The sequence below is a fragment of the Herpailurus yagouaroundi genome, unplaced genomic scaffold (genome assembly GCF_014898765.1).
Source record: "Herpailurus yagouaroundi ecotype Mexico unplaced genomic scaffold, PumYag 186, whole genome shotgun sequence".
NCBI classification, from domain to species: Eukaryota; Metazoa; Chordata; class Mammalia; order Carnivora; family Felidae; genus Herpailurus; species Herpailurus yagouaroundi.
In genome coordinates, this window is record NW_024412417.1 from 40,691,664 (window position 1) to 40,714,743 (window position 23,080).

Below are 23,080 nucleotides of genomic sequence, written 5' to 3' on the forward strand. Positions count from 1 at the left end.
GATCGTGACGTGAACCCAAATTAAGAGTCAGACACTCAACTGACTGGGCCACCCAGGCACCCTGGGGATTGTGGCTTTAATGGAAGACCTGTCACTATGCACTTTTGGTCCAGTAACCCAAGCTCTCTCAGCCTCAGAATTTCTTTCCATGAAACGAGAGGCTGCACAAGACCCGCTGAGGGGTTCCAGCTAGCTCCTCCCTACCAATATGGCCTTAGCTAAGTTTCTTAAACTCCATTACCTTCAGTTGTCTTGTCTATAAACTGCTGTGGTTGGGAGACTGAGACAGCAGCCATAAGGCATTTTGCGCAGAGCTTGTGCATGGGGACATGTCATCAATTTCAGCTCTTGTTTGGACCAAATGGAGACTCAGTAACAGGCTAGTCAAAGTTACTCAGTAGTGGCATCAGAAAGGGTTCGTAGAAGTAGTTCCCTGCCACGTGCTTGAAAAGAATGTCTCCCATCCTTCCCGGCTTTGTTGAAACATGAGACCTATAACGCAGCTTGAGGACATTGCACACATCCAGCCTTGCCGTGCAATTGTGCACAAGTACAGTTTCGGTGAAGAAAATAGAGCGCTGAATGTCAGGTGGAAAATGGCTCCGGACCGTCTTGCCCGCTACGTGGCGAACCGTCAGCCGGTGCCTCCGTTTCCCCATCTGTTAAAGAAACACGGCCATCGCGGCTCCCGGCGCAGGGAAAACCACATGGCAGACGTTCGGTTCCTAAGCTAGGTAGATGGCTTACCCATCATAAACTGCTTATTTCAACGGAATAGACGGGCAGAAAGCCATTGATTAAGTCTTCAGAGGCACGACGCGGCATGGCCTCCAAAATGGGTAGCTGAGATCATAGCGGTGGTTTGATTTCAGGTGATAGAGTTGGGCCCCATACTAGTGATAGTGAACGTTTTATTTATTTGTTTGTGTCAGTTTCAGATGTACAATATAGGGACTCAACGGCTCCGTACGTCACCCGGTGCTCATCACGACAAGGGCACCCCTTAATCCCCATCGCCCATTTCACCCGTCTCCCTGCCCGCCTCCCCTCTGGTAACCCTCAGTTTGTTCTCTATAGTTGAAGAGTTTGTTTCTTGGGTTGTCTCTCTTGTTTTCCTTTGCTCGCCGTTCTGTTTCTTGGATTCCACGTAGGAGCGAAATCGTACGGTATTTGTCTCTCTCTGACTGATTTCGCATAGCATTGTGCTCTCTAGGTCCACACGGGCGGTTGCAAATGGAAAGATTTCATTCTTTTTTATGGCCAAATAATATTCCGTCGTGGATACATCTTCTTGACCCATTCATCTGTCATTGGGTGTTTGGGTTGCTTCCATAGTTTGGCTATTGTAAATAACGCTCCAATGAACATGGGGGTGCGTATATCCCTTTGAATTGATATTCTCCTATTCTTTGCGCAAATATCCAGTAGTGCGATTTCTGGGCCATAGGGTACTTCTATTTTTAATTTTTTGAGGAACCTTCATACTGTCTTCCACAGTGGCTAAACCTGCTACACTCTCACACGCTGATGTGTTATAAATGGCTAAGCTCTATTTAGAAAAAAAGTGCACACTTGCATATAGACAGAAGTCATGAGACTGCTCTCAGACTTTGACCCAGTGAGCCCGTCCAGGGGGCTCAAACCTAAAATAGCTGAACTGAAGAAAATCGCGACATGCATGGAGATACCTATTGTTGCCTTCTAGATGGTTGTGAGGAGAAAGGCCATCATCTAACGGGGACGGATAAGAAGTGGGAGTACCCTACATCACTCAGTAACAAGAAGTTAATTACAAGAAACGAAGCAACACAGGAAGTACTTATGGTGGATTGTGTAGAGGAAATAATAGTAAGAACGCGACACACACATTGCGTTGGAGCTGTGAAAATACTTGAGCGTGTGGACAGATACTAGAAGGAAATGTGCAAAAGTGAAAACGTGGTTCTGTTAAGAGAAAAAAAGCAGTTAGGGGCGCCTGCGTGGCTCAGTCACTTACGCGTCTGACTCCAGCTCAAGTCATGATCTCATACTTCATGTGTTCGAGCCCTGCATTGGTGTCTCTGCTGTTAGCACAGACCCGGCTTTGGATCCTCTGTCTCCCTCTCTCTCTCTCTCTGTCCCTCCCCCGCTCATTCTCTCTCTCTCTCTCTCTCTCTCAAAATAAATCAACTTATAAAAAAGCCATTAGGTAAGAGTTAAACAAATATTCTTTTATGTTAAGCGTTCCAGCAAATATTTCAAGTTCAGCAAAACAGAGGTGCTCAAATTGGTCAATGGTTTGGAATAAATACATATGGGCTCCCATGAACACCTTTTGCTGCACATAAATATCTCCCCAACCTCCCCTTTCCCTTATGTGCCCCTTAAAGCTCCTAAATAAAATTCATAGAGTCAACAGAATCATTTTTAAAGGATGAAGAGAAACAATTTCAGGACTCTATCTAAAGAGGGAAAGAAAGAGCTTTTTTCTCTTCATTCTTCAGTGGCTTGTTAGAGGTGCTCAGAGCCTGTGTTATTGAAACCCGAGGGTGACAGGCATTAAGGTGAATCTATTGCCGAGCCTGGGTCTTTAATGAGTGCATTGATCAGAGAAGAGACGCAAGAAAGCACAGTCCGGTGACACATGAATGAATATAAATTTAGCCTCGACTGAAGATCTTCCACAGTCGGCCTGTTCCCCGCTGACAGTGTGAACAGGAGGAGAGGAAAGCGATTTCGGTCCTCAGTCTTGATTCTCTTCATGCTGTTGGCAGTTTTTAAGAGCAAGTTATGACTATTTTACCTTTAAAAGCAACGGGAACTTGTCAAAGATTCCCTCCCTGGAAGTGATGATTGAGCAAGACTCTACTTGGTACCGATTTTGAATCTGAAATCAATCCGTTTGCCTGGAGGAGGAGCTACTTTTCAACCATTGGATTTGTCCAGAAATTGGGACTGGCTGCCTTGGCAGAGAGCGAGTGCCCCGTCCCCAGAAGAATGCAAAGGAGGGCAGGTTGGCCGGTTGGTGAGGAGTTTCAGAGGGGCTCAGACACAGAAGAGAGACCTGGGGAGAGGAGGAGAGCTTGATATTGGGTCACCTTTCAGATTAATCCAACGTTGGCTGTCTACCCTTCTAGGAAACCACCCAGTGGAATGATAAGGACCACAGCATTTTGGAAATAGACAGATGGAGTTTTGGATGCTGGCTTCGTGAGTTATTGTATGACATTGAACAATTCCCCATCCTAGTTCACCTATTTCTCAGTTTCTTTATTAATCAAGTGGGGACGCGAACAGGACCTGAGTCACAGGTTCGCCACGAGTTCGATAATGCACAAGAGTCCTGGGTAGTGTGTTCCCCATAGTGGCCACGGTGTAACACGTTCTCAGTTAAGTGTCATCACTATTACAATTAATTTTTCATTACATTCAGTGACGACACATCGAACCCTTCCTAGGTGCTTGGTCTTTTTACCCATGACATCTCACCTAAACTCCTGAGAAGGGGTGAATCGTGTCCCCCAGATTCACGTGCGGAAGCCCTAACCTCCAGGAGCTCAGAATGTGACAGCGTCTGGAGACAGAGACTTTCAAGAGATAATTCAGATAAAATGAGGTCGCGTGGGTGAGACCCGATCCAATACGAGTGGTGTCCTCGTAAGAAGAGATTAAGACACAGATAATATGCAGAGGGAAGGCCATGTGAGGGTACAGGAAGGTGGCCGTCTTGCAAGCCCAGGAGAGAGACCCCAGGAAACCCCAGCCCTGGTGACTCCCTGCTCTCAGACTTCCAACTTCTAGAACTGTGAGAAAATTAAGGTCTGTTGTTATAGCTACCCACTCTGTGGCACTCTTACCACAGACCTGGCAAACCGACCTACGTCTCAACCACCCTGGGACGTATGGATGATTACCTACGTTTTCCAGAAGAAGACACTGAGGCTCAGAGAGGGGCGATGACATCTTCGGGGTTACACAGCCCCCTCAAGCAACTATCGTTTTTGCCTGAGAGTCAAGGGAAGGTGACGAGGTCGGTATTTAGCACATCGTAGGAGCTCCATAAAAGGGAGGGCCTCCCTCGCGACAGAGCGGGGACACGCACGTTGCCGCCATGAGCCCCTTTCTTCCCGCCATCGGCCCCTCTCCCAACTTACTCCGAAGGGCACTCTTGCTTACCTGTTGGCCCTTACGTGTTAAGACTCCCAACTTTTCTTTCTCCCCTTTATCAGTCTCCCGACTTTGGCACATCAGCACCTTTTGATTTCTGCAGCCTCTTCAGAAGTATTTTTGACACAAACAATAGTCCCGGTTTTTGCCTTTTCAACAGGCATCAGCACAATCCGAGCAGACACTGGTGACTCATTTTGATCATCGCCTTAAAGCAATCCCCTCTGTGAGCCGGGACCTGACAGGCCTCACTGTGCCGTGGAATCTTACACTATTTTTATGCCTTTTAATCTATCTTTTAACAGCCTCCTTGTTTAGAACTCTAGGCCCTGGAGTCTCAGAAAGCACGTTTTCCAGAGCGGGGAGAACAAACCTGGCCTGTCTTAATCAAAGGCTCAGGGAGCCCCAGTCTGGGGTCCGTATCCAATCTTTAGCTTTTCTCGTGCATTCCCCCATGGTTTCCTTTTATAATAGCCTCAGCGGGGACTCCCTGCCCGCTTGGCAGGGCTGCTGGCTGCCGTCTTAATAACTGCTGAGCTTCTCCAAGGCAGGAGACTGTCAAAACGTTTCTAAAGGGCCTGAGTTGCTCAACTGAGTCACTGTTATTGGAAGGTCATTACGAAAGTGACATGTCAGGGTGAACATCAGGGATGGGGTCAGTGGTTACCTTCGGAACGCCTCCCCGTTACCCTGGGGCCACGTAGAGCCGTGGGCTTCTCCCCGGGCTTCTTAAGAACTTGGTACGTCTCCTTGTTTTGTATTCCATTTGATGTAACAAGCACTCATGAAGATTTGACAGGATGCACGCCAATGTAGTGACGTCAGCATCTTTCTATTGACTTATACGGTGAGTTCCTGCACCTCAGGAGGAGTTTAAGGTGGGGACACGGTACTCTGACCCTAAGACTCATTTCTGCTGCCCTCTGAAGATCCAGGCCCAGAGAACTGCATATGCAAGAAAGAGAGCCAGGTGGGAGACAAACCCGTTTTATTCACAGAATAGTCGGGCACACAACTTGTATCCTTTACTGCTGGGTCACTGGGAAAATTGAGCTGGAGAAAGAGATGGGGTCTGGGTCTCCTGTGGACCCCCGGTACGCTATTCTGGAAACCAAATGCTTCATCCAAGCCCCAAGATTGGCCCTGAGACCTGAACACCAGCAGCAGTGTGGATGAAGGTTCAACAGGGCCCCACAGGACAATCCTACCCCAAATGGCCGCAGCATAGGGGAGAATATGAAAGAGAGACAAATCCTGGCTTTGGGGCTTGATGGCCTTGAGCTCCTGGCCTATCAGCTCAGCATGAACTCCTCCCAGTGATTTGGGAGGTGGTCAGGAAAATCTCCTTTCCCCTACGATACAAAAATAGTCGGAGTGGGGGAAGCTGAGGCAGAGAAGGAGAAAAAACTCAAAACCCATCACAGACACCACAGGTGGATGGATTCTCCAAGGGCACCAGGCCCAAGTCACCATCGCTCAGCTGGAAACACAAGAGTGAAGGGACCTGCCGAAAGCCACGTGGTCACTGCTGAGCGGAGGAGTGGTTCGAGAGTGAGTGTCTTCATTCCCGCTCCATCCTCTCTGCCCTGGAAGAGTTTGAGGACGGATGTTCCTTGGCTGGTGATTATGGTCCAGCCACTTCGCAGCTCACACCGTAATGAGCTGTGCTCTTCCTGAGTTCCTTTTTGTCCCTCTGACTTTCAAATGAAAATGCGTCTTAGAGGAACAGGAGGTCTCTGAATGCTGTGCAGGAACCTCCTTCCTTAGCAAGTCTTTCTGCCTCCACCACAGGGTTACTGCTAACAAACTGTGATCTTGCAATGTCTCAAAACATTGGATTTCCCTTCCCTCCACTGGCCCTGTCTTTACAGCCTGGGGTCAAGCTGAGAAATGCAGTGGAATGTTGCCTTCCAGTCGAACAAATGGGAAGACAGCAGATGAATTTGATGTGACGAACTAACTATATATGGGGCTTTGTGTAGATTATTTAATATAGCAATCTTATGAGAGAGTATCCCTTTTACAGAGAGGAAAACCGAGGCATAAAAAGTTTAAATAAGCTGCCCAAGTTGACCCAGTAGGGTGGTGGTGAAGGCAGTGTTTGAGCCAGACCTATCTGAATGTGGAACCCATACTCTTGGCTTTATACAATAGCTCCCTTACATACTTTTCCATACTCACATCCCTTAATAAGATTTATCCACAATTTTTGGTTAAGCTGATAAGTAACGTTTACAGAATTATGACTATGTAAATATTGATCCCCACCAGGCAAAAGAGTATGCAGTTATGTAGACTTCAACATTTTGTTTTACCTGGAGTTAATAATTGCCTTGATTTGGGGCGCCTGGGTGGCTCAGTCGGTTAAGTGGCCGACTTCGGCGGTCCGTGAGTTCGAGCCCCGCTTCGGGCTCTGGGCTGACAGCTCAGAGCCTGGAGCCTGTTTAAATTCTGTGTCTCCCTCTCTCTGACCCTCCCCTGTTCATGCTCTGTCTCTCTCCATCTCAAAAATAAATAAACGTTAAAAAAAAATTTTTTTTTAAATAATTGCCTTGATTTTCTATGGTTTATTTTCTGCGTACCCACTATTTCTTTTCCAGCGTTCTTACCTTCTGTCATACGCTTGTCAGTAGTTCTCCAAAAACTTAAACAGTTCTACACTCTCAGTTTTATATTTTTTATAGTTACTGGAAACCTGTCTCCTACATCCCCAGAGCTTTTTCTTTCAATCTGAACAGATCACTTTCTCAGGCTGGCACACAATGGCCGTCCTGGGACTTCCAGTTGATCATCTTACGCTTCTGAGTTGAATTCTCTGTCCTTTGGATCCTGTGTTTTCTTTGTCTATTTTTTTTTTCATTTTACTAAGTGCCTCTTCCAGCATTTTTCTAGGAAAGGACTGTAGATGTAGTCCTACTGAGCTAAAGAAATAAAGATCAGAGTTCAGTGCTTGAGGAAGGTGGAATCCCTAGGGTGGGGATTTGGAGAGCAACCTATGTAGAAAACGAGTCCTGTCAGTTGATGTACGAGTCCCCGAGAGTCTCAGGCTGCACTTGGGCTGTATGTGCACAGGGCAAAGCACTCAAACCTCATCACGGAGCAGCTGTTATGGCACTGAGAACAGAGCAGAGCTACTAGAGGTCAAGCAGGGCTAGAGAAATTGGAGTTCTCGCCCTGCAGGGTAGGGAAATCCCCTTGACATCCTAGCCTCTAGCCGTGATGTCAGAAAGACCACGATTTAAGAGTAAGGACCATGCCATGGACCTGCCTTGTCTGAGTCCCGCCAAGTTAGAGGGGCTTGGAAAATGCCTTGAGCTTTCCACAGATCTGAGCAAACAAGGTGTGAAAACAAGCCTTTGCAAGTTCAAATGATTAACCCGTAGTTGCATGGTTTGGGATTTCAGAGGGTGATAACTGAAGCCAGAGCTTGTACAATGTCCTTTGCGCGATGTTCAATATTCAATAAAATTTTCAGTGGACCTTAAAAAAAAAAAACACCCAGGAAAATGTAAGCCATAGTAAAAAATGAAACAAAGCAAAACACAGTTAAGAGATACCCAAACCCAGGATAGTGTATGTGGTATGCTTAGCGAAGACTTTCAAATGATCCCTGTAAATACGTTGACGTAAAGGAAAAGTAGATTGTAATGAGTGAGCAGGCGGAAAGTTTTAACAAAAAAACGTAAACTCTGACGAATTGAGTGGAAATTCTAGAACTGAAAAGAATGAATAGAAACCAAAAGTTCTCTGAAGAGACTAATTTTCTTTATCGTTTTAAAGTGTATTTATTTTGAGAGAGAGAGCGAGTGGGGGAGGGTGAGAGAGAGAGAGAGAGAGAGAGAGAGAGAGAGAATCCCAAGCAGGCTCCGTGCTGTCAGCCCAGAGCCCGAGGCGGGGCTCGAACTCACAAACCGTGAGATCATGACCTGAGCTGAGATTAGGAGCCCGATGCTTAACAGAGCCACCCAGGCACCCCAAAAGTTCACTGGATAGAGTTACCAACAGACTGGAGATGGTGGAAGAGAGCATCAGTGAACTAGAAGATAGATGGACACAAATGGCCCAATTGGAGGACACGGAGAGGAAGGTCCAAAGACCCAAGGCTCTGGTGGTCTGTGGGGCTGTGCAGCGGTGGACGGGGCATCGGGCGGGTCGGCGCCGGTCTGCGTGTGCAGACCTCCCAGAAGTCCCAACGTGCAGCCTTGCTCCCGCCTCGCAAGTCCCCGGTGCTCCGCGTGTGCCACCTTTTGGAGGCTCTGCAGGGTACTTTGACTCACGTCTCAGAGTTCTGCTCCGCTGCTGGCCAGTTTTCCCGCTGTTCACCTCGCTCTCCCCTCTATAACCCCGAGTTCACGACAAGCTTGCTTCACGGGAAGCCCGAATGGATTAAGTGAGCCGGAGCCGGTGAGGGGCCGGGCTCGATGTTTGGCACCCAGATCACTGATGCCAAATGCTATCCATTTTCTCTCTCTCCCGCCTTCCCGCCCCCTCTTCCTCTTCCTTTTCCCTTCCCCTCCCGAGCATTATGCATTCATGTATTTCAGCCCCGTCAGGCTGCTTTCAGGACAGCGGGTTTGTAATTACTGCAGCATGGTGTATAATGTCTGTGGCAAATTTATTTCGTCTCATATTTCTTGTAAGTGTTGCTGATGCAGAGTGAACGCCTCAAATCACTCGGAGGCAAACAAATGAGACAGAAAACCCGCCGGTAATAAGGCTGGATCGGGAGGCACGTATATTTTTCAGAAACGGCTCTCTTCTCTGTCTTTCACCGTGTGGCCAGTTACAGTCTCATCTGGGGAGACGACAGTCTGGCCCTGTCCTTGCCAGCAGGCCTGACCCTGAGCTCAGAGGGAAGGTGGGGGTTTCACAGCCTGACCTTAGTCGACGCAACGGCCTTTGTGCACGGAGTGCGTCAGATGCGAGCTTGGAATGATCCGGGGCAGCCCTACGCAGGGGAGGGAGGCCGTGATCCAGGCCAAGGTGCAGGGCTGACTTCTGCGAGGGCCAGGCGGTGGGAGGCTGGGCCTGGGCTGGAACGCAGGCGTCCCCCGGTCCCGGGTTCCTCCCGGCCCACCAGGTCCAGGAAATCGCCCACTTCCTGTTCCCTCTCCTTCCTGCTTCAGTCCGTGACTGTCCTGAACCCCCGGCCCGTTGGCGATGATTCTGTTTTTAGTTGTAAGTAATTAGCTCGGCAAATATGTGCGGCACACTTTGTGGTTTCAGGAGTCGGTCCAGACACTGGAGACACAGACGAATAAACCCCTGTCCCTCCCTTCCAGGGGCCCACAGGTGGTCAGGAAGACGGACATTGAACAGGCCCTCTCAATTCTGTGTGGCTGGTGGCCGTTTGGGGACAGCAGAGAAAGTAGCCCTCCAGCCTGCTTGGAGGGGTCTCCATGAGTTTCTGGGTGAAGCTGCTTGAACTGGATTCTTTCAAACAGAGGGAGGGGCGCCTGGGTGGCTCAGTCGGTCGAGCGCCTGAGTCTTGATTTCAGCTCAGGTCATGGTCCCAGGGCTGCGGGATCGAGCCCCGTGTTGGCCGATCGCAGAGCCTGCTTGACATGCTCTCTTTGACTCCCTCTGCCCCTCTGCCCCACTTGTGAGTGCTCTCTCTCTCTCTCTCTAAACGAAACCTATATATATAACGAGAGGGACACAGAACTCATCAAAGAAGAATCAGAGATGAGGAGATGGAAGGAGCCCATCCAAGTGGGAAAAGAACCTGAGTCTTGTGGTGGGACTTGAATTTGAACTTGGGTCTGCTTGGGTCCAAAGGCCAAGCCGATGGGCTGTCTGGTGTGAGATGCAGCCCGAAAGCTCTCACCTCAAGTCCCAAAGCCCTTCACCTTTGGAAGCGCCTGTGTGCAGGACTAGGCACGAGCACAAAACCACGTAGCTCTCTCAGTGTCCCCACGGACTCCGTCGCGGGCGGCTCACCAGGGCCCGGGGTCCAAGCTCCTCGCCTTCCTCCCGCTCACTTTCCTCAGGGAGACCACGCTGGGGCAGTGGCATCCAGAAGGGCAAGGCTTACGGAGCTTGGCAAAGTATTTTCACACGCCCGCCATCCTCTCCAGGAGATCACACACGGGATAATGACAGCCTTTGGGTGGTCACTCGCCCCGAGCCCGGCGAGGCGGAAAGTCCTTCAGAGACTGTGCCTTCATTGGCCGAACCCTCAGAGCGTTCACAAAACAAGTAGGTGTTAAGTGGAGGAAATGGAGGCTCAGACAGTTGAAGAAAGCTTCCCGAGGTCACCCAGCCGCCAAACTGCAACAAGGCGTAAAGCCAGGTCCGTCTGACTCCCGCCGCACGCGGCACCACGGGAGTGGGGTGGCCATTCTCTTTGGGAATCCCAAACCCTCTCTCTGCGGTCTCCATCTGTCAACGGACAGCCCCAAAGAAGAGCAAAAACAAACTCCGTGAACAAGAATGTCCCCGGGATTTCACAGGGATCAGTGTCAAACCCCATGTGCAGGTTTAAAAAAAAAAAGCCTATTGCCCTTATAAGAGACGGGAGAGGCCTGGCTGGGAGACGGGTCAGGCGCCCGCCGTCTGAGGCTTTCTTTGTGGAAGGACAGGCGTGACCCGGGACCTCGCAGCCGCACTCGGAGCCCTCGGGGAAGAGGTGGCCGTGGAGGGAACGGAAGTCGTACTGTGCCGACCTCTGCTCAGCGTGCACCCCTGGAGGCCGCAGCTTTAGAGACCTCCCGTGATGGAACAGGCCGCCGGTGAGCAAGCGAGCGCCCTGTCCCTGCGCGTGCGCAAGCAGACGCAGAAAGGGCACGTGCCGGGGCAATTGTGGACGGGACGCCTACCTTGGATAGGAAGTGGCTGGGCAGGTAAAGAGAAACCCAGGGGGAGGAAGAGACCGTCCGGAGGCCTCACAGAGCTCCGAGGTCAGCATCCGGGTTAGGTGTCCACGTGCAGGGTCCAAGTGGCACAAGGAACTTGGACGGAGGTGGCACGCGGGACGCTTCGAGTCCAGAGGGCACAAGGCAGAGCCACCGCTCAGACCAAGAAGCTTCGCTGCTGGGCCTTCTGCACGCTGGGCCGCAGGGCCCTCGAGCGTTTGCCTCAGAAAACCTGGATCTCCAGCGACAATGAGCCCTGAGCTTAGAAACAGAAGGGCGCGAGGCCCACGGCTCGTCCGCTTCTCCTGGGGGATTGCACCAGACCCTGGTTATCCAGGAAAGCCGCTGCTTCTGTTGGCCTTGACTGATGGACAGGGCGGCGATAAGAGGCACATTCCTGGGACTAGGAATGTGCACGGCCTGGCAGGAATAGCTGGAGGGCATTGCCAGAAAGGGGCTCAGATATGAAGCAGACGCTGTATGCACAGGGAGACTCAGCAGATAAGTCAACAGACGCCTCTGTGTCCAAGCTGAGAGGGGGCAAAGACTGGCTGTACCTACAGTAGGGAAGGGCAGTCTGGAAGGGTCAGGAGTGGAAACCAGATTTGTCCATTCTGTTGCAATCATTAAAAAAAATTCTCTTGAAATGTTTACTCATTTTTGAGAGAGAGAGAGACAGAGCACAAATCGGGGAGGGGCGGAGAGAGAGGGAGACACAGAACCGAAAGCAGGCTCCAGGCTCCTAGCTGTCAGCACAGAGCCCGACGCGGGCCTCGAACTCACGGACCGCGAGACCGTGACCCGAGCCGAAGTCAGACGCTCAACCGACTGAGCCACTCAGGCGCGCCTTTAGTAATCTTTTTATTTTAACGGCCACGTTGGCTGACAGCGAACTGAATTCCTTTTTGGAAAACACTTCCTCATTTGGAGACTGTACATTGATTGAGATGCCCTCCGCCCTGCTGCAAAGCGTGGGCTCACGCCTAATACTGGTCCTACGGGGTCATCACTCAGGACTGCATCTCACAGAGTAAGACAAGGTCAAAGGCAACAGCAAGGAGACAATCAGCCAACAGTCGGCCTCATCCAGGTGAGAAGCGTCCGCCTGCCGCCTAGGAGCCGGTTCGGGCTGCAAGAAACAGAAAACGCAACTCTTCTCTGCCTTGAAAAAGAAGTGTAGTGACTCAAATGACTGAAGAGCCCAGGTATAGATCCTGGCTGCTGGGGTTTGGCTTGTGGGCAGCTTGAGTCAAACGAATTAAGAGTACGGGATTTGGGGGCGCCCGGGTGGCTGTCAATGGAGCGTCTGATTTTGATTTGGGCTTGGGTCATCGTCCCAGGATTGTGGGATCAAGCCCCGTGGCGAGGTCCACGCTGATCATAGAGCCTGCTTGAGATTCTCTCTCTCTCTCTGCTCCTCTCTTCCACTCGTGCACGCTCTCACTCTCTCAAAAAAATAAATAAATAAGAAAAGAATATGGGATGTTAATCTTTTACACCAGTAACCACTACGTTTCATTCACAGACGGTCACTCGTTCCCTGTCCTCCCCCACGCTGCTCCTCACCTGTCTTGCACACGCATCATCGTCCTCGGTCGCGTGGCTCCCCGGGGGACTCGGGCCGTGGGACTGGACGCGAGTCGGCCTGCGTTTGTCCAGCTCAGCTGAAGTGAGAGGCGCTGCAGCTGGGAACCCCATCCCGAGGTCCGTCTCCTCGGGGATTTCGGACAGAATCCAGGAGCGTCACAAACGTGCTTGATGCTGCGAAAACACAGAGTCTGGTCCGGACGAAGCCAGCGTCTTCTCAGGAAAGACGGGGGCTCCAAGCTGCCTCCCGGAGGAGGTTGGGAGGTTTTCACAGCTGCGGGGAAGGAACGCTACCTTCCCGGGCCGTGCTGCTTTGGTCCTGCTCGGGGATTCCCTTCCTCACCGCTGGAACCTCCGGCAGAGCAGAAGGTAGTTTCCCGCCATTCGTTCCACAAAGGCCCATCGCGTGCCAAATACGCTGTGGTTCTTGTTCTAGGGCCCCAGGGATACGAGGGGGACAAAGCAGCCAAAATCACTACCCACAGGGGCATATTTTCCAGAGTCCTCTCTCTGGCGATAATCTGCTGGTCTTGCGAGACCCGCCTCGGAAATGCGTCCTTCGTGCGGGCAGCGTTCTGTCAGTGAGAACGTGGAGGAGCTCTTCATCCATTTGTTTCAGGACAGCAAGCGAGGGACAAGGACGCAAACGCGCCTGGCAAATACTCTCTGCAAAAGACCTTCTCCGGTGCTACACGCTACGGTCTCCTGAAAAGCACATGGCGGGGTTGTGTCTGGGACTCTAGCCCTTGATTCAGAGCTCGGACTCACGCAGGAAGTCAATGTGGGATTTTGAATTATGGAACCGGCGGGCAATGCATGAATAAATTAAAGGGGGACCCACATGTGAATGAACCTCGTTGCGCTCTTCTCCTCTGACTGCTGATCTCACCCTCCTCCACGGCTCTCACCCTCATCTTTGTGGAGGAAACGCTTCTACCCGTGGTTGCCAGGTACGGTTGCTCGGTCTGCACGCTGCACAAGGTTGCCAGCCCTAAAGGGGCACCATTCACGCTGCAGACGTGTGCTAGCTGATATGAGAGTGTGGGCAGGGGTAGAGCCTGTGGGTCTCACCGCCGAGCCTGGAGCAGCGGGAAGGAGACTCCTCGTACACGCGGCCACGTACATGCTGGAGCCGCGTCCTGCTTTGAGCATGTTCTGGGGTTCCTCTGAAGTCCCTGCTCCCACCAAGGCCCACATCTCACCCTTGCCTAAGGATCCTGCCTCTGATGAGGGTGGCCTCATCAGGGAGGCAGTGGGACGTGCAGGGGGTGCGTGCTGCTGGCGTTGGAGTAGATGGGATCTGATGCGCGTTCACTGCTGCTTCCAATGGCCTCTGGACGCCCCCCCCCCCCCCACCCCTCCGCCACCAGCCGAGCTAAGCTGAGGCCACAGGGAGTCTTTGTTACTGAGAAGAACTCTTGCCCGGCCCCTCCCCTTTACAGGAGTTATCTGATGTGGCCAGAAAGGGTATCTATTCACATTCCTGCTTTGCCCCAGGCCAGCTTGTGCCATAACGTATTCCAACTTGCCAAAAGGCAGTGAAGAAAGGGATGCCTTGGAAAATCACTTCCCAAACGTTTAGTGCCAACCTGTATAGGCCTCAAGGAGCAGATCTGAATGCCCGCAGCCCCCTTGTGGCACCCTGCGTGCAGGTAGGAAAGATTTTGCAGAGGACCTGTGACTGCAAATCACAGCCCCTAACACAGCCGTGTTAGGACAGCTCACGTTCTGTCTCTCCTGCGGCTCTTACAGAAAGGGACGCCCTGCTTAGAGTCTGGGAGGCACACGTCTGCACAGCGTCCCTTTGTCCTCAGGACAGATGGGAGCCAGAGTTGTCGCCTCCGTTCCGTGGCCGTGACTCAGGAGGTTGGGTGACTCACCCAAGGCGACGCAGCCGGCAGGCGGAGAGGCGGGCTCGTCGCGCCTAAGGCGACGGTGAAAGGACGGCACAAGGTGCCTCCGTCCTCCGAGAGCCTCGCGAGAACCTGAGCGAGACGGTGACACCGACCCTAAGCACGCGTGTGCTGTCTGAAAAGAGGAATCAAGGAATGAGTTGGAAGAATCAAGATGTTCTGGAAAGCGGAGGTGAGCTCTGACATGGCCTTTCTCGGGGACTGCTTAACCCCCGTCTGCCCTGCTTCCAGGCTCTTCGAGGCACCGGCTCGTGCCCGCTAGCTGCCCTCGAGTTTATGACAACGACAGCGTTTCTGGGATCCACTGGCCATCGCTGGGTGGACTGGAATCCGAAATGTGCGGAGGATGTCGTTTCTCCTTGGAGAAGGTGCCTCAGGCCCCTGGAGGGTGTTATCTGCGGAAGAGAAAGAAATCACCCAGGCCCGGTTATCGGTCTCCGGGTGATTTTTTTATCAAAGGGGTCGAAAGGAGAGGCTGATCAGCACAATTCCTCGGACACAGCTAATTGCACGCCGAGAAGGGGCCTTGCCTTGGGAAGCTCTGAGCATCAGATTGTGGAGCAAAATATTATATTGTGGCCTGAGGAGGAGAGGGGGAAGGAATTATTTTCAGGAAGCGAGGCACTCAAACCCGGCTTGGTCTCCAGCCTGCTGTGTGATATCAGAAAAGCTCATTGCCCTCTCTGAGCCTTATTTTCCACACACGTGAAGCTGTTAAGCCCAAACTCTTTGCTGCGGTGTCTGAGCCTCCCGCAGAAGCAAGTCACTGGTCCCCCAGCTGCCGGGGGTGCTGGCAGCTTGTGGCTCAGCCGTGGCCACACTCCCCTCCCTGGGATCAGTCAGCAGCTGGCAGCTGGCCCGTGCAGGACATCAGCCCTGGCCACCTGGCCTGGAGACACAACTCCGCGGGTGCGTCCCAGCTCCAGAGCTCCCTACAGGGCCCACTGTGGCCTTTTGGGATTTAGGCCCCTCTCCTAAAATCCCGCTTCCCTTCCAGGCTGTGGTCCCAGTAACCCTGCCCCCTGCCGTGTGCTAATCCCCACATCAGCATCCGTTAGGACCCAGACTAAGGCCCAGTGATCTTCCCCTCCCCGGCTCTCCAGCCCAGCTGTTCAGTCCCCTTCTCCTCATTAAACTTACCAAGCTTGTCCCAGCCTCAGGGCCTTTGCACATTCCTTCTGTGGGAACGTGCCTCCCTCCACCTTTGTCCTTGGCTTCTTATCATTTAAATCTCGGCTGAATTGTCATCTTTTTAGCAAGGCCTCCCCTGACCACCCAGTCTAGAGTGCTTCCTTAGTTACTCTTCACGCATCACCCTGTTTCATTTTCTCCGAGGCTCTTATAACTCGCCGACATTATGTGTATCAAACATTCCGTTGTTTATTTTCTGGGGCCCACTGTGCTTCCCACTTCGGAATGCAAGCTCCCTGAGGGCAGGGACTGAGGCAGTGTTAACCGGTGTGCCTGTCCCACGGGAATGTGTTAGATGAATGCATGCCGGAGCTATATGAGAGAGGGGGTCCTTCTAGAAACTGGATGTCCATGACCTTAGACGGCGTCTCGGTTTCCTAGAACTGCGGTAACAGACTACCACGCACTGGCTGGCACACAACTTCTCACACGGTCCTGGGCCGAGAAGCCTGGAATCTGGGTGCGGTGTGCCCGTGGCTCTCCCCCCAAGGGCCTGGTGGCTTCGGGTGTTCCTTGGCTGGCGGCCACACCACTTCCCTCGCCATCACACCGCCTCCCTCTTGACGCGGTCGCCCCCTTTCTCCACTGTTGTCCTCTGTCTCTCTCAACGACACATGTCACTGGGTCTAGGGCCCACCCACGTGATCCCGGAAGGTCTCATCTTGAGATCCTTAGCTTAACTGCGTCTGCAAAGACTCTTTATCCAAACAAATTCACCGGCACCAGGTCCCGACACTGGGACGTGGATGTATCTCTTTGGGGGTCACCGCTCAGCCCATACAGATGGGAACAGAAATGCATCTTTATTTTCATTTTATAAATGCATTTCATGCGTTTTATATTTCATCTTTATTTTATCTCAGTGCATCTTTTATTTTCGCGGGCAGTGCCCGGGACTCTCTCACCGCTTGGTAATCCAGTCCTTCAAGGAGGCGGTCCTTCCCAGACGCCCCCGCCGGCCCTGGTTGTAGAATACGGTGCCAGGGGAGCCCCTGTGTTACTATTTGTTGGCAAACTACTTTGACAGCTGTATTGCAATATATTGGCCTCTCTTTGATTCTGTGCATTTTATTTTATGGGAAGGGGTCTACAGGTGTTTCAGGCAGTGGACGGGGGTCCATGGCACGCACGGGGGCCGAGAGCCTCTGGACGAATGGTTTCTGAGGTGTCTGTTGTCTTTGACCTTCACAGGCTGGCCGTATGTTTTGGTCACCTGTGTAACAAGGTAAAGAAAGTGAGCTCCCGACACTCTCCCCTGAGGGTCTGAGACCCAAGAGGGAGAGCCGGTGCGGAGAGAGAGAAAGTGCTCGGCCCCTGTGGTGGTTTTCATTTCCCTGTCACGTCACGCATGGTGGTGATGGAGGGGAGGGCCGTGGCTGGTGTGGGAAGGGGCTCAGGGCTTGGGGATCCTCCAGAAGAGGACGCTCAGATTCTCCATCAGAGCCTGGAATGCACAGCTGGCCGGTGAATGCCCACAGAAAGAGCAGACGCATTAAGGATGGTCCATTTAATGGGCCTACATTGGCAGAGCTCCTGTTCAAGAACCCCCCCTCCCCCAGTGGACAACTTAAATCTGTCCTCCGAAAAGCGTCTTCCCTAATTCCAGGTGCAAGTCAGGGCTGAGCCAACTCTTCAGACGCAGAATTGCTTTTCTTGGAACCAGATTGCCTTGGGCAGCTCCGGGGCTCCCTGGATCCGGCAGCCGTGGTCCATTAACGGGGGAGATGAATATTCCACAATCCGAGCTGGAGGGAGCCATGGGCTCCTGCTTGATTTCCCAGCCACCGGCCGCTGCGATGGGCTCGCCTCACCACTGACTGTGCAGATTACGTCGAGCCGCAGAACAGGTCAGATGACTCTCACCACCTATGCCCATCCGCCCAGAATGTATTGCTCACCCTAAATGGTTGGAAGTCAAATGACGTGAAGCCTAAACGCAGAGATGAACGCACACAATTTCAGATAAGAGTCTGATACCTGTTGTCCTGGTGGGTGCACGCGAGCCTGACTCAGAACACCTTGTGTTTCGGGTGTGCCTGCCTGTCTGAAGCCGCCCCCTTTCCAGCATCGGGCCCCGGGGCGAGCTGCCTCTGGCCGGGTAGGACCCTGCTAAAATCGCACGGAGTCTCAGCTTGCTCGTGTGGGATGGGTGGCAAGAATCCCTGATTCTTCCTACCTTACGGGGTCCTGAGGGGCTGGAAGGAGACCGTGACTGAGTCCCCATGTGATGCTGAAGGGGTGGGGATGTGGGAGAGATGGTTTCTATGGTGCTTCTCGTGGATCTGAGCTTGTAAACTGTGAAACGCGGGAGCGACGTTGCAGTTTCGGCGGTGGCCACACGCTGTCCCGGGCAGGGCCGGTCGGATGGTGTTCCTGGACGGGTCTTCCCCAAAATGCTGTCCTGTGGCTGTTACTGTGCTCATTGGATAGGAAATGAGAACGAATTCGGGTGCCCGAAGGCCCACAATCTGATCGGAAATCAACACAAGCAGGACATAACCTCTGGAATCCTCCCTGGTCTAACGGCTTCGAATGGAGTTTTGCAGATGGAATCATCCATTTTGGGTTTACTCCAGTCCTTGGATTAGTCTGGTACAAGAAAGAAACATCAGGGGCGCCTGGGTGACTCAGTCAGTTAAGCGTCTGACTTCGGCTCAGGTCATGATCTCACGGTCCGTGAGTTCGAGCCCTACGTCGGGCTCTGTGCTGACAGCTCAGAGCCCGGAGCCTGCTTCGGATTCTGTCTCTCCCCCTGTCTCTCTGACCCTCCCCTGCTCATGCTCTGCCTCTGTCTCAAAAATAAATAAACATTAAAAAAAAATTAAAAAAAGAAAGAAAGAAACATCAATCTTGGTGTCGAGGACCTGGGATCGAATCCTAGTTTTTCCACCGAGGTGGGGGGGTGGGATGGTTGTCATGACTTTGGGCGATTTTCTTTTCTCAGTCTGTTTTTTCTCTCTCTCTCTCTTTTTTTTTTCATCTCTGAAAGGGATGCTCGCGCTTAACCTTCACGCAGTTAATTGTCAAGGGGAGTAACAAATGTGAAATCGTCCAGGCCGTAAGAGTTGCCAACTAATTATTTTTAGCTTCTTCTTTCACTCGCTCGCTCGCTCGCTCGCTCACTCACTCATCCATTAGATGGGCTTCTGGTCTGCAAGATGGGTTAAAACCATAGTATTGTAGCCGAGCCGAAATGTAGGCTTCGCCACCTGCCCGCGGTGAAACGGCGGCAATTCAATCAGCCCTTGTCAGGCTCGCTTTCCCCTCCGTGACAAAAACTCGCCCTTTGTACCTGCCCCGCGTGCCTTAACTCACTAGATCTTTGCAGTAGTCTTCAGCGTTGGCGTGTTATTATTCCCTTACTACAGATGAGACAACTGAGGCACGGGGAGGCTACAAACTTGGCCAGTGGTACATGCCTCGTGAGTGCTGGAACTGGGAGCTGGTCCCGTGAAGCGGGACCGCAACTCACGAGGCTGTATTGCTACTTTCCCTCCTGGAGGGACCTTGAAGACGGAACGGGTTTAAAGTACACGCAGAAGTGTGGTTGGCACAGAACCAGCGTTCTGTAAATGTAAACGTCAGTTTGCCATGTAGTGGGAAAGACCGCTGATCACAGAAACAGGTCCCGGGGCTGGGTTCCCTGGGTCCCACCTCCGCTCCATCACCGAGACCTCCAAAATCTCAGATAAGAGTCTCATTTTCCTGAGCAGCAAAAGAAGGGTGAAAATAACATTCCGCTGCACGCTGGTGCGAGGCAAAGTGTCAGAACAGGAACTGAATCATTTTACGCCCATTACGAGCATTGGCTTTTGTTATGAAACCTCTTGCCGCTTCCTTCCCGTGTCCTAGTTATGAGCACACGCATTCCAGATCTTCGGCTGGACTGCGGGATCCGGGAGGATAGGGGAGATGTTTTATTCACCACCGCCTCACTGCAGCCCCCAGCCTGACAGTCAGCACAGAGTCGGGCCGGGGTGTTCCTTAGAAACAGGTCGATTCGAATATGTGCGTGGCCCGGGATGCTTCGGGTCGCGTTATCTCTTCGTGGGACGAGAAGGTCAGAGGACCTATGCGTTAATAAAACCCCTTCTAAGCAGTTTGCTCACACAACGGGCTCCCGGGCAACAGATAAATGCCAAGCTGCCGGGTGTGAGCAGGCAAGGGGGCACGGTGGGGAAGCCTGGGACCTGGTGCCCTTTAATATCTTTTTTAGCTCTGACACTGAAGCACCTGTAACTCGTCTCTCCATTCATACAGTCACCCACGCTTGGGTGTGTCCATTTCTCTTGATTTCTGAGAGAGAGAGAGAGAGAGAGAGAGAGGGAGAGAGGCAAAGCTGCACGTTTGATTACTCCTTCCTTCCTTCCTCTCCAAAAGCAGAGAACCTCAGTCACATGGGCACAGAGCACGCGGCCTTTGCCTCCAGGAGAGACCAGGCTGCTTGCCTTCCGACCCCCAGAGATCTCTCAAAAGCAGCCCTGCCTTTGTGCACACCCACTGCCCAAGTCCGCCCCCACGAGCGGCACTTTCTCTGCCTGCCTCATTGCCGGCAGCGTGGACTCTTGTAACCCACCCTCCACCCTGTGGGCAGAGCCCCCTTTCCAGCTGCGACCGGTTCTCTTTCCCGCGTGACATGCTTCAGCGGTTGCTGCCTGCTGCATGCCAGGCCTTGGAAAGGAAGCACCGGGCACACGACTGTGACCCTTTCCACCAGACGCCTGCGGGGCTTGGCGTGTGGGCCCGGGGGCCCCTGGCAGAGGCGAGGTGCAACCGCAAGGTGCCCGGGCACTGCCCCGTGAGCCGGAAGCTGGTGGGGAGGAAAGCCCTGACTCTGCTGGGCACGTGCTGGGACAGCACGGGCGCACGGTCACCCAGGAAGATCGTCTCCTGCTGAGTTGTGGCATCTGGGTCCCCATTGTCCCGAGAGCTCCCTGAGGGCAGAGGCTTTGTCTTCTCTTACTCTGCACCCCCAGGGTATGGTGGGCGTTCAATGAATATCGATGTAGGCAGAGGACTGCAGGACTGAGCGGACGACGGCCACTTGCCCTTTCACATATCTGTCCCGTGCATGCAGCTGCCCTCCCTTTCTGGCTCGCGCCTCCCCTGCTCAGAGACCGACTGAGCCCCCTTCTTCTCCCCTGGCCCAGGACGCACCCGTTCGGAGTCAGACACAGGGACTCAGAGGGGGAGCACCTGTAGGTGAACACAGAGGTCTGCAAATGCCACCGTTGAAACATGAGATGCCTGGACACCCTGTCCGATCTGCCTCTCAAGAAGACGTGAGTTAGAGACTTCCAGGAAGCGGCAGATGTGTGCGTGCATGTGCGAAGGTGATGTATGCAGCGTGTGTGTGTGTGTGGGGGGTGCGATGTGTGTCTGTGTGTGCATGTGATGTGTGGTGTGGGTGCCTACATAGTATATGGTGTGGTGTGTGTGTGTGTGTGCATGTGATTCAACATGGTTTAGTGGTGGTTATGTTATAGGCATTGGATTAAGGCTGTCGGTTCTAACTACCCACACTGTCGTTTATTGTTATGGCGTCACCTGGCCTCCAGGATCCTCAGTTTTCTTATCAATAAAACGGTCATAAATGGCCCCTCCGAAGGTTGCTTTGAGGACCAGCGATGCTGCATTTAAAGCACCTGGCATCTAGGGTTTGGATAAATTCCGCCTCCGAGCTTTCTTGCGGCCATGCTCTGGGGTCCATCCCTTCCCAGTGAAGGACACTGCAAGCATCAGGGTTGAGCCCATCAGCCAGCCCCTTTGAGCCAACACCAGGGCAGGCCAGAGCTAAGGGCTGCTGAGCCAGCAGTGTCCTCACAAAGATGCAGTGCCCATCTCGGTTTTTTCTTAACAGGCCTTGGGGAGGACCTGGCAGCATTTGGCCTTAATGGAAAGCCACAGTGGGTGGTTGAATCCACTTGTCTCCACTGGGTCCAGGGTCTGGAGTCATCTGGGCTAGCAGTGAGGCTTCTATAGCTGAAGGCACAAAGGAGCCCCCTCAGGCATCTGGGCGGCTCCTGATTAAACACACACTTCCCTCCAGGCCCTGCCTAGCATCCCCGGGAAGGATAATCGTCAAAATAGCCCACTTTCCACTGTGTGTCTATTATGTCCCAGATGGTGGAGTAGACAGTGGGTGCCCTAACACTGAATTCTCGCTGTTGTCGTTGGAGGCACTGGTTCTCAGGTGGGGTTGATTTCTGCCCCCTGTCCCTCCGGGGACATTTGTCGACATCTGGAGACGATTTGATGGACAAAACCCACGCAGTCATCTTTAATAGATGCAGAAAAAGCATCTGACAAAAGCCCAAACCCCTTCATTATCAAAACACTCAACACACTGGAAATAGAATTTTGTCATCTTACAAAAAAACCCAGAGCTAACATACTTAATGGTGAAAGATGAAAGTGACCAGAAACAAGACCAGAAACAAGACAAGGGTGTCTATTTGTACCATTTCTATTCAACATAGTATTGGAGGCTCTAGCAAGGATAATTAGGCGAAAAAAAAAAAAAAAAAAAAAGATTCAGATTGGAAAGAAAGATAGAAAACCATCTCTATTGGCAGATGACATGACTTGGAAATAAAAATCCTAATGAATCTACTAAAAAACTATAAGAAGTAATAAATGGCTTCAGGTTTGCCTAGTGTATGATTAATATAAAAGATTGATTGCACAGGTATCCCTCGCTTTTCAAAAGCTCACAGTACACCACTTTGCTTTCATGAAAGACCTACATTGGTACCGATTTTGGTAACGGAAAGAAAGCTCACGAGGATTTTCACTTTTATGAAAAAGCAGCAAGCCGCTATGGATATAAGCACTGTTCCCGGGAACTACACCAAGTACTTCTGCATCAAGCCCCAGAGCTTTGACCTGTGTCTGTATCGGTGCTTCATCTCCATTTACTTTGGGCATTCTTTAGCAACATGGGTCCTAAGCGATCAGAACAGCCCAGGAGGGTTGTTTTTGGGGTCTGGGGATGCTCCGAAGTTTTTCCATATAAATTAATGGTGACCGCTTCCTTGCTTTGCACCATTTTGGCTTACTGAAGGTTTTCATTGGAACACTCTGCTTGCAGATAGTGGGGGAAGCCTGTGTTTCTCTACACTAGCCACGAGCATTCCAGAAATGAAATTAGGAAAGCGATTCCATGTACGATAGCATCAAAAAGGATAAACTACCTAGGAATAAATTTGACAAAATCAGTACAAAACTTACACTCCGAGAACTACAAAATACTGTTGAAAGGAATCAAAGAAAACCTAAACATATGGGAAGAGAATCTACATTCAAGGATCAGAAGAGTTAATATTGTTAACATGGCAACGCACCTCAAATCAATCTATACATTCAACACAATCCCAGCTGACTTTGCTA

The 23,080-nt window shown here is 51.9% G+C and overlaps 1 long non-coding RNA gene across 1 annotated transcript; it reads left to right on the forward strand.

Moving 5' to 3' along the window:
* The first annotated feature begins 1,378 nt into the window (after positions 1–1,378).
* LOC121043017 (uncharacterized) lies at positions 1,379–22,420 on the forward strand. The gene is made up of 3 exons (XR_005796638.1): positions 1,379–1,496; positions 6,241–6,245; positions 22,408–22,420. It is a non-coding gene; the product is annotated as an uncharacterized LOC121043017 (long non-coding RNA).
* The last annotated feature ends 660 nt before the right edge of the window (positions 22,421–23,080 follow it).